This window comes from Condylostylus longicornis, unplaced genomic scaffold (genome assembly GCF_029603195.1).
Source record: "Condylostylus longicornis isolate FDR11 unplaced genomic scaffold, ASM2960319v2 ptg000018l, whole genome shotgun sequence".
Taxonomy (NCBI): domain Eukaryota; kingdom Metazoa; phylum Arthropoda; class Insecta; order Diptera; family Dolichopodidae; genus Condylostylus; species Condylostylus longicornis.
Genome location: NW_026577987.1, coordinates 12,597,985 through 12,615,145, shown reverse-complemented (window position 1 = coordinate 12,615,145; position 17,161 = coordinate 12,597,985). Strand labels below are relative to the sequence as shown.

General features: G+C 22.0%; 1 protein-coding gene across 2 annotated transcripts in view; it reads left to right on the top strand.

Moving 5' to 3' along the window:
• LOC129606247 (probable ribonuclease ZC3H12C) overlaps window positions 1–17,161 on the top strand; it is a 64,622-nt gene that overhangs the window by 37,597 nt on the left and 9,864 nt on the right. The window lies entirely within an intron of this gene.

Sequence of the window (17,161 nt, the reverse complement as noted above, 5' to 3'; positions counted from 1 at the left end):
AAGTATATCAATCATAGAATAATTATTTTCTAGAATTTGGTAGAAAATTAATTTCGAAAACACAATATTTAATTTTCTAAAATTACCAGTTAATCCTCTTAAACTATGTTGAAAAATTTATTTAAGATTATTTTAGAATGATTTTTCTACAATTTCTTTCCCCCTCAGCCATTATCACATAAACCTTTTCTTAAGCTGTTTAGTAATTATTACAAATAATCCTAATATTTTAAAGAAATATTGCTATTTTGTCTAATTTAAAATGAAAATGAATTATTTTGTAATGTAAAGTGTTTTCTACTCGTAATTTTAATATTTTAATTTAAAAATTTTTCTTTTCTTTTGATATTTTGACTATAACCAATTTATTGCACATCAGCAATTGTTCATAGAAAAGCGCTGTTTTACAAACCTTTAGTATATTCAAAACTTGTTTCATATTGTTATTCTATTTTCTTGTTCTGTAGTAAAAACTTGAAAAAATATGTGACATAATTTCAGTTTAAAAAAAAAATAAAAAATCAAAGAACAAAATTGCATTATTTATTTATTAGCTCTTGCTATTTTTTTTTTTCATAAAAAGATGAATATAGCAAGATTATGCTAGAAATTTGTTTAACATGTGTATATGTATGTGATGACTGTACATTACATTCATATATATTTTGGGGTATACTTATATTATGTATGAAACATTTTTCCGCTATTGTTTTATATCATTTTAGTTTTAGATTAAAATCTTCACATTTTCTAACAAACATTCCATATCAATGGTTTAATAAGAAATGTACATATGTATATGTACTATTTGGATGGATGTTACAACACAATTAATACAGTAACATTGTAACATCTAACTTGGGATAGAGAAAAAAAATCAAAAAATCTTTATTGATCATTATTGAATTTTAATAATATTTAACAATTTTTACTTATTATAGTAGCTCTCATACAATGTAATTAATAAAAAATAGTACATCCTTAATATTTATATACATATCTATGTAACATCATTAAATTAAGGTTTGTATACCCACAAGTTCCATATTTTTATTGAAATTTTATTTGAATTCAATCTCGAATTAAATTACGATAAAAATTTATTAACTTTCCTTACTAATGCCATAATCATTAATTCCGGTACATTCTTCTTTATCATTAGCTGTAATTTTATATTATGCTCACATTTCTAAAATATTGAAGGATATTTTAAGAAAATATCCGTTTTTTTTTAAATATTTATTTGTTAATACAATTTATCATACGATATTTAAATACATACTCATATTTATTGTGTACGTTAATAAATTATAGCCATATAAAATCATTAGATTTTTAATGAAAATATTTTAGAATTTCATAATTATTGAAGTGTCATCTTTTCTGATTTAAAACCTTTAAAAATCAAAATGATTACGTTTATATACTAAAAGAAGAAACGCTAAAATTTTTGTTTATTATTTTTCAACTGTATAAAGTGATTGATTCCTGTTATAGCATTTACTTTTTCTAGAATCAGCAAAATGAAATTCTTAAAAAAACACAAAAACAGAAAAAAGAATTATGATTCATTACAAAAGAATTCCCCTGATTTTTTGTATCCAGGGGCTTTAGGTTATAGTGGTTTAATATAATTGGCCGAATGATTTGTTTATTTACAAATTAGCAACAAAAAATAAAAATTAAAAAAAAAAGTGGGTTTCATTGTTATTATTTGAGTAATAAGAAATAAATTTTTGCAAAATCATTTAAAAATTATTCCAATTCCAAAACATATTTTCAAGTTTGTGTTGTTGTTTGTTACTTAGACTAATTAATTTGTCGCATTTCTTCCAAAAGCTTATAGGTTAATCAAAGAAATATTTAGACAAAACCAATAATGATTTTTTTATTATATTAACCCATATATTCATACATATACTAATTTAATCGCAAACTTGGTACTGACCTTGGATAATCTTTTAGGCTTTCATAAATTTTATATCGAAAAATTTGTAGGCGGAGTAGGTGTATATAATACACAAGTTTGGTTTATTATATTGCACACATAATATTAATTTTGGAGAAAACCAGAAATGCAAAATAAAAATTACAGTTTAAATTTTATCAGCGACCATTTTCTAAAATATAGATTCAAATTTAAAATTTTTGTTAATGTCAGTTTTATTGAGGTGTAATTAAGATCTTTTCACTATTATTTCTAATTAAATTACATAATTAATGGTTAAAATGCAAATTAAACTCTTGCATTATACATAATATTAAAAATGCTTATGTGGTGTCAAAAGGAATCGTATAAGTAGGACATTAATAAAATTTGTTACATTACTAATTTACACCGAGAAAAACTCAATGTTGCTTTTAGAAAAACACCATAAATTCACAATGTAACAAAATATAGAATTCATAAAACAACTTATCAAAATTTGGAGAAAAAAATTGATTTTGACATGCACATATTTAGAATTGTTATATAATTGAAATAATAAATTTTGTATACTAAAAATAGTGTAGACTAATAAATACAATTCAAGTTTAAAAACTTACTTACTACTTTTTATTTTGAATGCTAATGTACACCATATCTAAAACCAGTTATATACGCTTTTAAAACTATGATTTTTATTTTTCTATTTACCATATAATTAAATTTTAATATAAATCTAAAAATACAATTTGCTGCTATAAAATTTCCAAAAATATATTTAAAATATAAAAATGCTAAAAACAAAAATAAGGAGATGTAGTAAAGGTTATAATTATACACACCTTCCTTATAATCAGTTCAATTTCTTATACTTATACGCGAACGTATAAAAGAATATTAATAATATTAAATCAAAACACTTGAATCGTAAAATTAAATTAAAATTAAAAATTAATTAATATATGTACAACTCATCGTAATTTAAAAGAGGCTGAAAAAGAGGAATAAGAAAAATTTTAATAAGTAGTCTTAAGAACTCAGCAATCTTTAATTAGAGTATAAATTGTATGGGTAATATAGTAATTGCACATAAGTAATAATTGCTTGGTCCTGTATTTTATGAGTAAAAATTTAATATTTGATTAACTAGATTGTTGCTTTTCAATTTTTACAAAACCCGAAAATTTTTGTATTTTTAAAAGAAAATCGAGTGGCATAAATAACAATACATAGTTGTCATTATTGAAAACAAAGTCGCCTGAAAATATGCAATTTTTTTGTAAAGTTCATGAGTTTTTAGTATTTTTCTTAAAAGTAAATTTAATTTGAATATTGAAATGAAAGTAATTACAAAATTATTTTGCAATTGCACAATTATTAATATTTTCCATTTTATTTAAAGAAAAATAAGGTATGTATATAGGACCATACACTCACTACAAACTCTTAAACCCAAAAAAAAAAAAAAATCAAAAACCTCTTCATAAAATTTAGTAATCAAAAAAAAAAAGTTGATTTGTGCCATAATTTTAACTGTTATATTATAAAAGTTATCAACTTTAATATTACTATTATATAATATATAAGTTAATTATATAATTTAAAAAAAAAACTATAAAACAAAAAGTATTATACCAAAACAAAAAAACCAAAAATTTAATAAGACAATTTAAGTATAATGACTTCCCCAGTATAACAACTTATTATTGAGATAATTGTTTATGTTGGTCAAAAATTGAAAACATAAAAGAAAAAAAAACAACCGTATCGTACAATACAATGTATTTATGTATATGTATATATTATATTCAAGTATATAATATTGTATAGTCATAATTTAGTAAATCTGTATAACAATACTTTTGTAATCTATGAATGGAGTAATTTGATTACTTTTTTAACTTAATTTTTTTTTTTTAGTACACATGAAAGTTTACACAAGCACCTAATATAAATATATATAACACGTGTATGTACATAATGTACATTTACATACATACATACCTATATTTGACCAACATACACAAATAGCGAAATTAAATTTTAATTTTTCTTTTTCTTTTGAGAAGTGACCTAGCAAATTTAAGTTTTGTTTTTCGTATAACAAACTGAATGAAGCAAACAAAAAACAATGATTATAAATAAATAAATAAAGAACGAAAGTATGAAAAAAAAAACAAGCCAACACGGAATTGATAAGCAAAAAAAAATCTAATAAAATTAATTAAAAGATTAAAAAATGTAGAGTGCGCTAACAGGTGATGGTACTTTCCGTTTTTTTGTTCATATTTAAGATGCTGATATCTCATTAGTTTCATAATGAAATAAAATCTTGTTTTACTTATATACAATATTTTTTTTTCAATAATTATTGTAAGATTTTGATTACGTTCTACAAATATTAAAAATCAGTGAGATTAAACATTCCTTTTTTTTTAAATTAATCAATTAATGCCATACTTGAGCTCAACTGTTCTATTTTTATATCAATCTACTTTACTAAAACAAAAATTTGTGTATCTCACTATTTCAGTCAATTTGTTATAATGCAATTTTTTTCAATAAAATTTCTCATTTTTTCAATTGAATTTTCACTCTTTTTTACTCAAAATATTAGTTATAATTTTAGGTTGCCGAATAAACTTGTTACTTTCATTACACTTTAATGAAAATACTATGCATTAATAATTTTCCTATCTCCCGGTGAGTAAAAAAATGCGGCGCAATAAAACCTTTATATATTAAGGTGAGTAAAATGATGGGATAGACGCCCTAGTTGTCTAAGTTATTTATGCCAAAATTATATGTCCAATTGATGATAAAATAATTGTTCTGTGAAATATGATATAAATGATTGTTCTGTCAAGAAATATTTTGGTTCAAAATATAAATTTTTATAACACTATGTACTTCTGTTGTTTGAGGATAATCTTACCAAGTCCTGGTAAAATAATCTCAATTTTTATAATTAATATTTTAAAAAATTTTGATTTTTTTCAATTTTCATACACAATTTCGAAGCTGGCTGATGTATGCTTTAACCCAATTCTCTATCAATTAAAACAGTTGAGGTTTAAGTCTTGCCCTACCATTAATTTATTATTTTTGGAATTACTTGAATAATTTAACATTTGTTATTTACACCCCTAAAATGCTGATTAAAATTTAAAAAATGAAGCATTTAATTAGAAATATTTTAGTGATTCATTTTATTCATATTTTATAATGCTTTGTACAACATTTATGATTAACATCTATTTAAATATTTAAAATAAAAATAAATTATTAATTTCTTTCATCATATTTTTCATTTATTTATTACTATTATAATATGATAATTAAAAAATTTCGAAATCAACACGGAAATACAAAGTACAAATTCATAAATACAAAGTATAAAAAATTCTTTCATGTAAATATTAAAAATTTGCATAATTCAAAAAAAAATATATAAGTATGTATATTTTGTTTACTATATTTAAGTAAACTGCGACGTAAACAATATATTTTTTTAACTTGAAATGTAAATATCCTGTAAGATCTTTTGATGAATCTTCTTTATTCTTCTCTCATTTTGATATTTTCATTAAACGAGAATTCAACATTAATTTCGTTATACTTTTACTACCTTTCAAAAAATACAATATAATAATTTTTTTTCAACGTGACCATTCAATTTTTATTCTTTATTTTCGTTTATTTATATATTTATTTTGTTGTTTTTTGTGTGTGTGTATTCAACAATATTTATTTGGTTCAATTATTTATATTTTAATCTTTGACTTCTATCCGACTTCTACAACAATGAACGTCATTTTATACAATCATTATCATTATAATTTTCACTATCGTTAATACTTACTCACAATATACGGATCTTATACTTATTTATATGCACGTACATAATAAATAATGTGTGTAAATTAAGTATGTTAAAATTGATTAACTTAATAAGTAATTTTGTTTTTTTTTTCATTATAAAATTATTAATTTAATGTTATCATTACATTTCTTATTATTACTTATGTTGTATTCATCTCCCTCTATATAATTATATTTTTTTTTTATATTTTGTATATGATTACGTACCTACATATGTGTATATACATACAAATGTAAGTACATTTTTGTAATTATTATTCAAGATGAGTATATTATGTTGATAATTATTAATAATGTACGTCATTTTTGTTTTCTTTATGTATAGGTCTATATGAATATTGTATTTAATATATAATAATATAATTTGTACATATTTCTCTAAATGTATACACCTCATTATAATATAGTATATAGGTGGAAATAAGAACAAGTGAAAATATTATTATTAGTTCTGTCAATAATAAGATACAATTTTTTATAAGTAAGATGATTCCGGGTTAAAAGGACTTTTATGAGTAGTAGAGATTTGATATTTTAGATGAAATTAAATTTCTATTAGAAATAATGAAAATCTACTGCATAAAATATGAGACGGCAAGACAAAAATTATTCACAATATTATTTTAATTTCGATCATTTTAAAAATGCAAATGTACTTAAAATCTTCTTAAATTTCATTGAATTTAATATAAAAAAACTTAACTAAAGGAATTAAAATTCTTTAATAATGAAATGTGGGAATTTTTGGCCTAAAATAAAAACAATATTATGAGCTGCATAATGCTAAATCATTGATCTATTTAGCCATGTTATCAAATTGCTATAATAAAATTGAAAATTGAAAACAAAAAATAATCATTTCCAAAATTTTCAACTCAAACTTAACAAAGAGGCCTACTTACTGAAAATTGAATATAATTAAATTACCATTACCAATAATTAAAAATATTAAAAACGTGAAATTTAAATCTGCATACAATTTAAATAAATTCGTTGGGGTTTAAAAATTTTATACTCGTAATGAGAAAAAGCAGAAGAAAAAAAAAATTTTTTTTTTAATCGCGATTCCGCACAACTTTACCACTATATGCGATAAATTTTTTTTTTTATTATTTAAATATTTTTTTATAATTTTTTGTGTGTATTTGAGATGCTAATAATTGTGAACAACATCCGTGTTTATTTTAAAACTAACTTTAAAATATTAAGTATCTTATACAATAAGTATTCCTTCTCTATATATACTATACATATACTATATATATACAATATATATATGAAAAATATACGTGAGAAATAAAATTAATAAATAATAAAAAATATTATACTATAAATAGTTGAAAAACAAGAAAGAAAAATTAAAAAAAAAAAAAAAAAACTGACCAGATAGATAATGATAGAAAAAATATATTGAATGAAATTTAAATAGGAGAATGGAAAAATAAAAACAAAATTTTATTTAATTTACTTATACTAAAATTAAAATATTTGAAAACAAAATAAATCCAAGTAAATTTACCATAAGACTTTAATAAAAATTAAAAAATACTAAACTCAAATGATCATTTACTGTGGGTACCTACATACATATATATATATGCATTATGAAAATTTTACTGTTATTTGTAACGTTAACCCAATATGCATATATTTTATAAAAGATATACATATATACATATATATATATATTATAAAAAAAATTGTATACTGGTTTAAATGCATTCCGATTTTAATTTTTTGACAAAAATTAATTGAATAACTTCCGAATAGAGTGTAACAGTGATGATTTCCAAAAGTATTTCGAAGGAATAAAGGTTTTAAGAGTTCTTTGGGGCTTTTTCATTAGTATAGTCTTGACATATAGCGATTTTCTAAAAAACAAAATCACGCTTACCGCAAAATTATAAAAATATACGCTTTACTCGTATCTGCCCTGTGTAGCTATCCCCAAGGCAAATACCTGAATTGAGTATGAACTATGAGATTGTCATGTACGAACACATAAAAAAAATGAATGGTATACCACAATTTTTTCAGTTGTCTCTTAATATTGTGTCCTGGAGACGAAGATTATGAAGATGATTTTTTATAATTATTTTTTATAGTATACTTATACCAGATCAAGTAAAATTTTACAAGAATTTTGATCTACACTATTTATTAAAGTAACGCCATTCTCTCCAAGTACATTTACTTACATAAATAACAAAGTTTAAATGAGAATGTTAACAAATAAAGAAGTTAACTAATATTTTTACCAAAAAAATTTTCGGCAAAATATCCACAAGATTAAAAATGTCAGATGAATCGTTAATTTATCAATCTTGTTTAACTTCTTTTATTTTATTGAACTCTCTTAACCATACTAGATTGTTCACACTTTTAAAAATCAATGTGACATTTTTATATATTTTCATTATTTTAAAATTTACGGGTTCATTTATCTATGTAAACATAATTTTTTTATACATAATTATTATTGATTCATATTTAACTATATACATGAATGAGGAACGATAACCTATTTCTACTTCACATAAACTATAAGTATACCAACATTTTAAAATTATCGTTGACATAATTATATTCATTTTATAATGCAATTACATACTTATAGGCGCATATTAATTACAAATAATGTTATATAAATAGACAACAAATATTATTATGTTAAATAAATGTCATATTATGACAACTACCTATAATTAATTATACTATATACTTACATACAAACAATTATGTATTTTTACTGTGTGTATTCATAGGATTTCTGACAAAGCTTTTTAAAACTAAATTAATGAAAGATTAATTTTAATTTAATTTCCTTTTAAAATTATTAAAATTTATTGGAATTAAATAAGAATGATTCGGTTGCCTTCCTGAAGATGATTTATAATCTTATTCACCTTAGACACCCATACATACGAGTACCTATGATTTATTAAGTTCGCCTGTTATTCTTTTTCTGAAAAAGAATTTTGATTGATTAAATCATTTTTATATTGTATTTAAATCAATATTAATAACATGCTTAAGAATTTTTATTTTATATAAAAAAAATGAGTCAAAATTTCATTTTTAAACAGAAATATTCAAGAATTTCCTATTAAGTAATAAAAAAAAAAACACAATATTCGTCGCCTGTAAAGAAAAATGTATAATTTTTTTTTTCCTACACTTAGTGTCATTGTTACATTTTTGAATCATACAATGTGCTTAAGATATAGCGTTTAACATTATACTTACAGACATTTATTTTACACCTTCTATTAAAAGAATAAATCATGTAAAAATTTTCATCTAATTATATAATAATCAAAGAACAGGTGGTCAATTAAAATAATTCTGTATGGTTGATTTGAATGTAATTTATGGATGGTAAAAAACTAAATATGCAACATTATTCTTAGCTATATACAAAGTTAAAAAATACAATATGTACTTAAGTATATGTATTTGTAGTTACTAGAAAATTAATGTTCTCAAAATTGAATATAAATGGGATTACGAAAGATAAATTCTCACAAATAAATGAATTTTATACGATATAGTATTTACAGTGTGTGGCATCTACTTAATTGCATAATGCAATTTGTTTTAAAATATTGCATACAAATTAATTTTGAAAATATAATCTGCGCACAGTATTTGTATTTAGTTCATAAATAAGAATTTAACATGCAATTATATACATTATACATTTTATATTACATACAAAAATACATACATACATGTGCAATAAACTATTATAAGTAAATTTTGCACAATTTCCCACGCAAATTACTTAAATAACAGAAAAAAAAAATTTTAATTTTACTTTCGTTTATATTTTAAACATATCTTTTATTAATTCATAAATTAAAAAAAAAAATATGTACAGGGTGTTTCATCGATACTAAAAAAGAAACAAAATAACAAAAGCTTTGACCTCGAACCCAATTAATAAAAAGTCAATAGAACAATAAAGAGTCATCAATTACCTTTAAATATTACCTCCATAAACCTGACCATTGATGCAATGGTTATTTCACCGGTCCCTTTATCCGAAGGGTCTCGGGTTCAAACCCCGATCAGATCACTATAACAATTATATTCAATATTATTAATATTCAATGTTATACAATTAAGTAATTTTCAAATATTCGTAATATTCGATATTAAAAAAAAAAACTAAGAAAAATAGACAGTAAATAATTAATAACCTCAAATAATTAATATAAATAAAACTACGGCAGGCTAGTCATCACCTACATAGTTAACTCAATGACGCTATGAAACTAGTGCATGATATCATATTAGCCCTATGCTCCTTCTAGGAGTGGAGAAAAAATAAGGAGAAAAAAAAAACAAGTGCCCGATGGGTGATTTATTTTAAATTGTTCTGAAATTATTAATATTTGCTTATTTGAAGATAAAGTATGGAGCCCATTTTGTTTCAATAGCTTACCCGATAACGAACATACACCATTTGTCCTTGAAATAAATTGTAATAATACGAAACACTCTGTATATCAAATTTTAAATCATTTATAATCTATTCTTGTCTACAAAAACATTATAATATATTTTGTATATTATATTCAATTTTATGTTTTGCAATTAATTTTGATTTGAGCAGGATTTAAAAAATCTATATAAACACAACAATACCTATGTATATACAAATAAAGAAACCTATATATACATATCTAAAAATATTGGATCTAGAATTTAATTCTTATTTATTATAATATAATAAATTATTACGTAATAAATTATTATTATATAATGTGCAATATTTGTATATAAAATAATTTTGGATTAATGTAAAAATTTTTTAACTTGTTGAATAATATAAGAACATTTTATTTAATTGCTGATTAAGTTATGATTCAAGGACAAAATACATAAATTCTAATTTAATAAAATACTTCTTTAATGGAATATATTAAATTAGTTAAATATTATAAATTATAATTATATATTTTTATATAATTTATTATATAAATAGGACTGTAATTAAAATAATAAAAAATTCTCTAAATTTTCAAAATTTAATATTCATTTTCTCATATTGAACAAATGTAGAGTTCTATAAATAAGTATTGATGTTTTATTTTCCATTAAAATTCATTACTTTAAGTGTTAAAAAGATTATTATATAATTTCATATACGTAGTATGTAGTTCTGATTTCAATAGAACGTAAATATTAATCCCGAAATCACATCAAAATTAGCATATTACATTTCAATTAAAAAAGAAATAATTATAAATATAAAATTAATATTTAAGATTAATTAAGAAATTTTAGCTTTATTTCATGAAATTAATAATTATAGTATCTTAAATGTAATAGCATTGTATGTAAATATTGTTGTGTTAAACTTTCATTTTAATAATTAATTACCTTTAAAATTTTATTTATTATTCAAAATGGTCCTATTAAACAATATTTAACTAGAGTTAAAGTTTTACCGCCAACAAGAGAAATTGAAAAAGTTTTCTTTTTTCGCATATTATTTCCTTAAAGGAAAAATGAACCAACAAATAGCATTAGTCAAACATTTAAAATTTCTCAACAGGCCGTAGTCAATAGATTAATAATGCCTTTTGTAAGCAATAAATATTGTTGTCTTTTCCATCACCTGTTTTTAGTCGTACAAGGCATAATCTATTCAAACCACATCAAACACTATGGGTTAAAAAAGACTAAGTCTTTACCAGCTTACCTATATTTTCCCATCATACAATTAATTTAGCATTTAAAATTTTTAATTTTTAATTGAAAATTCAATTAAACTTCAATTCTTTCTAATATTTCAAAAAACTTATTTCCTCCTATAAGTATTACTCAATTTAAAATTACATTTTCATAACAAATATTAATATTAAATAAATCTGCTATTATTAATTTAATTGGTATATTTAAAAATCTCATGAGAATATTGTATATGAATGAATATTTTAATATTCTCGTATATATATACATACATATAAACGTGTGAAAAAAAAAATCGTTAATTAAAAATTAATAAAAAGAAAAATAAAATTATGAGAACTTTATTTAAGAAAAACAAAAACAAATTAATAAATTTTATCTGAGAATAACAAGCAACAAAATCAAAAACAGCACGAATAACAACATTAAGGTATAAAAAACAAAAAAACAAATCGATTTGATATTTAATATGCTATTTTTAAAGCGTGACTTCAAATGCGCGTTATAATTTCTGTAATTACAAAACTATACACATAATACATATGTATGTAGGTACAATATACATTCATTTGAATTGAAAATGTGTTTATGGACATGATATACAATATCTCTGATTGAAATATATTCATTCAATAAAATAAAAAACAAAAAAAAATCAAATCGTATCACTTTGCAAATTGTTTTTTTTTTTAGTTTAAAAAATCTTATTGGTCCAAGAGATCATGAAAATAAATACAAGGAAATAATGCCGAAATAAATTTAATTGTAAAATTAAAAAAATATTAATGTATACATATTCATAATAAGCATCTGTTAAGTTTATAGTCCTTGGAGAATTTGGAACCCTTTATTTGGATTTCTTCCGACCGCACCGAATGAAAGATAAAATACATATTATAGCACTTTATCGTATATATGGCGTTCCGCTTCCTTGTCGTAGAATTATTTCATATCTCTTTAAATTTTGAACTTTTCTAACAAATTTGGAAATCATAATTGCTGTAACTAATTTTGTGTTAAACTAAACTGAGTTGATGGAACTAACTGGAAATGCCTAGATAAAATTGCAATGCTATGATTAAAAGGCTTAGAAATTTCTGCTCTCATATTAACTGTATAATTAAATTAGTCAAAATATTAATTCAAAATTATCATCAACATTTTGAAATTCAAAATAATTTCACAAATTATTAAAAAGCCACACTAAGAGTATATACCATTTATTATAAAAATTCACCCATTCTGGTCTTTATTTCATTGAAAATTAATTACAAAACCATATTGTATTTAAATATTTTAAGTGATTGTTGATTTGTGGTGACATTTTATTTTTATTTATTTTTTCATCAACACCATCGGATTAATAAAAACAAGCAAGAAGAAAAAAAATTTATTTCTTCTAAGATTTTAAGTTCAGAACGCAAAATACTATTAAGTATGCACATATATAATTTTATAGGTATCAGTCGGAAATCCAGTATTTTCTAGTCAATAAGGCAACATGAATAAAAAATATATCGAACAACATTAATGTTATATTGCTTGGTTTTTTTTCTTGATTTGTTTTATTTTTTTTTCTATAAAATATTAATAATTCTTAAAATAACAACACCCCACCGACATCATATTTCAATATGTCAATCGAAAAACAAAAATCTATCAAATAGAACAGCCCTCAAAATAAGTATAACGTTAATAATCAGAACAATAAAATAATGTTTAAAAAGGAAAAAAATGTCAGTAATCTAGATTTTGCAGTCAACTCAACTACCTTTTATACACACATATGCCAACTACCATTATCTACCAACTACTACTAATTTATACTTTTGCAAAATTATTGCAAATATACCTACTATTATTTATTAAGTCAATTTCTTTTGACATACTAACAAAAAAAAAAAAATTAAGAAGAAAAAAAAAATAAAATCTTGTTGTTTGCCTCTCGGAAGTCATAAATAATAAAATGAAATTGAAAATAAAATTTCTATCTCAATATTTTTGATCTTTTTGACTGATTAAAAGTTGAATTTAGAATAGATGGAAAAAATAGGTAATTATTCTACATTTTTTTTTCTATAATTTTTTCTCTTTTTTCACCTAAATGAGTCATTTTCTATTTAGTTCTTGTATGTCATATGATATCTTTAGAATTAAATATATGTACATTATTGTTAGTATAGTTAATTAGATACCAAACTTTATATGAGGGTGTATAACAGAAAGAAAGAAAAAAATAAAATTCAATTACAGAATTTATAAACTACTTATTTAGTATATAATTTATTTCTAGAATATTTTATTTTTTTTTTTTTTAATGAATGACTATTTAAATTTAGAAAAATTTAAGATATTGGTAATATTCTATTCTATTTCTAAGAATATAATATGTGCGTGTATGTGAATGAATATATTATTTGAAAGTATTTTTCTTTTTAAAATTATTAGATAATTTCCTAGTTAGCTTTATACACTTACTTGTTTATACATACATATAATATTAATTATGTCATAATTTAAATTAAATTGTTATACAAATACATATGTATGTATGTATGTATATACAATTTAATTCTGGAAATTATTATTTTTCTTTGAATACTTACTTATGAAATGAATTCATAAGTTAAAATTATGATAAATTGGCCTTTTTGAAAATTTGGTGCTTATGAGCTTAAATTCTGTAGTTTAAATATTTATTGAATTAATTAATTATTTTTAATATAATTTAACAAAATACTTGTAATTATTTTAAAATAACTTCACAGACACATTATGTTTATACATAATTACTTGCCACTTATCAATTTGGTTCCACATAAATAATACACCATATTACCCAAAAGAGTAGAAAATTAAGTAATTTTGGAATAAAAATACGTCTGTCGCGATAATTTTCTTGACCATCCTTTAAAATATGAAGAAAAAATATGAAAGAAAAACGCAAAATTTTGGAAAATTTCTAAAACTAAAATCTTAAAATATAATTCTTTTTTTTGTTTTAATGGTTGGCTTTGTGCAAATTTTAGTGAAATTAAGACCGCAAAGAATATAATTTTTTTTTCACTTATCTACATTAACCATACTCGATTAGTTTCAAGGAATGACAAATGACAGGATGTGGTCTGCTTCAAATGCAATAATTCTGTAATAAAATCAACCTTTACTTGTTACATATGTGGGCAAATACTCATACCTAGACACATTAATATCTTGAATTGTAACATTAAAATCAAAACAACCACAAATTACTCAAAAATTATAGCATTAGTCGTCTTTTTTTTTGGCAATGTAAAACAAATAATCAAATATTATCAATGCAGCATTGTTATAATCCAAAATAGTTTTGAGTTCATAAATTTTACTTTCTTTCATTTTTGATATAGCAGCTATACTTATACATATTTACAAAAACAAAAGAATTAATTATGTAATTTTAAAAAAACAAATCCGGAAAAGCTAAAACAATCTAGTGTGTTAATTTGCAAAACTTTGTATGGTTATTGCTATTGTCGTAAAATTTAGTTTAAAGTTATATTTATGCTGAAATATGTATATTAAGTTATATAATGAAAATATAATTTATAATTTGTAGACATAATTTTAATTAACTACCAATTGAATATTGAGGAAATGACGAAAACCGCGACTCAATATGCATACACATACATTCATACTTATTATTATGTACATAGTTTATGAGAGTGAAATGGGATTTCCGAAAAAGAAATTGCATAAAAATGAAATCGAAATAAAAATTTCTTGAACGCTCGTACGTAATTTGTTATTGCGCAAAAAAAAAAAAAAAACAAAAATTATTATTTTTTTTTTATAATTTTTCGGATTTTCCCGAAATTTATTTTTCTCAAATTAGTCAAAACAAAGTATGTATGTATGTAAGTGAGTGACCTAAAGTTTCGCCAAAATATGCCTACGTTCGCAAATTCATGTGAGATTAAAAGCAAAATAACTGAAATAACTCAATGTCTGAATGTCATTTTTTTTTGTTTTTTTCTTTGGACAATTGCAAGTTATTCCAAAACCACTTTTATGTAATAAAAACGTGAAATTTTCTATTTCTTATTTGATTTATGTATGTATGTATGGTTTTTTTTTATTTCCTGTTTTACTTTTACATTTCGCTATATTTGAAATAAATTAAAAGTTATTGTGTATGTATGTAAGTATGTACATTCAATAAACGCGTAAATTTTAATTTAAAAGATACTAAGATATTTTCATATTTGTGATTGAATTTTTTTTTTTCAAAGTTTTGCGCTATAAATGTAGACTTTGAATGCGTACACTGAAAATTATTATGGAAAACCGGAATAAATGTTGCATTTAATAAAAGAATTTTACGTGATTTCAGCTATTTACGAGTTAAAACAGTTATTTCTAATATAATTTATAAAAAAATAAATTTTATAAGTATTGTCTTTAAAATAAAAAATGATTTTTTTTTTTTTTGTTAAAATCAAATTAAACATGATTATTTTAAAAAATTTGGGTTCAGCACATACATACATATATGTATGTATATTTTTTATATGTATGTATAGGTCCGGTTCTGACTTTTTCCATGTGGTTTCCAAAAAGTACAACTCCCTCTGCATTCAAATCAATTAACAATATGCGACAAACATTACACATTGGGCATAATAAATCACTTTCTTGTGCCCTTATAATGACAAATGCAAGATTAGTCATAAAATTAAGGCTTGGAATTAAAGTTTCAGCTTTTGGTTTTGCTATGTTAGTAAATATATAAAAAAAAATTTTTGGAAAACACTTAATACAAAAATTGCAAAAAGTTTTGACCTTTTAAAATTTTTTTTTTTTTTGAATTTTCAACAACGGCCCTGTTTTCGGGCGCTTATTGCAAATGCTTACTTTGCATATATGTTAAATCTTGCGCTTGTATATGTTAAATCTTGATATATAAATATGTGTCACATGCGTCACAAAGATATTGAATTGAAGTCAACAAAAAGTATCTTTCAAAAATTCAATTTTATATCGTACCTCAATTAAAAATAAACTTACTTTTCAACTTACAATATTATGTTAGACTAACATACATATGACTGAGTAAAACCTCAGACGTCATACAACTAGTTTTATAAGATCAGAAACAAAAATCAAATAAAATCATTGTCGATTAAATGTGTTCTGAAAATAAATATTACGATATAATTTTGCAGTGCGATTAAAATTTGTATGATCAATTTTTATAAATTGAAAAATTTAATTAATTCACTTATTCTCTTATAATATTCGAAAATTTATTGGTTATTCTCGAAATAGAAATGATTTGCTGTGTCTCTGAATTTACTAAATATTTTTGTGTAATATAAAAAATATTATTTATTTTTGTGTTTCCTCAGTATTCATTTTATTACCATAGTTTATTGTAAAAGAAAAATTTGAACAAATTGTTTTTGCAATAAAAATTATATTTTTATAGTATTGGTGAGTTTCCAAATTATAAAAATATTTTTAGGGTTATTGTTTTATAATTATTTTTTCGCACATACAATTTTAATTTTATGAGTGTTAACAAGTTGATTGAATTGTCAAATATTTTTCTTGAATTTGGATTAAAATTCTGGTAATTTATGCCTTTAAATGTCACCTAATAAGTTGATTTTT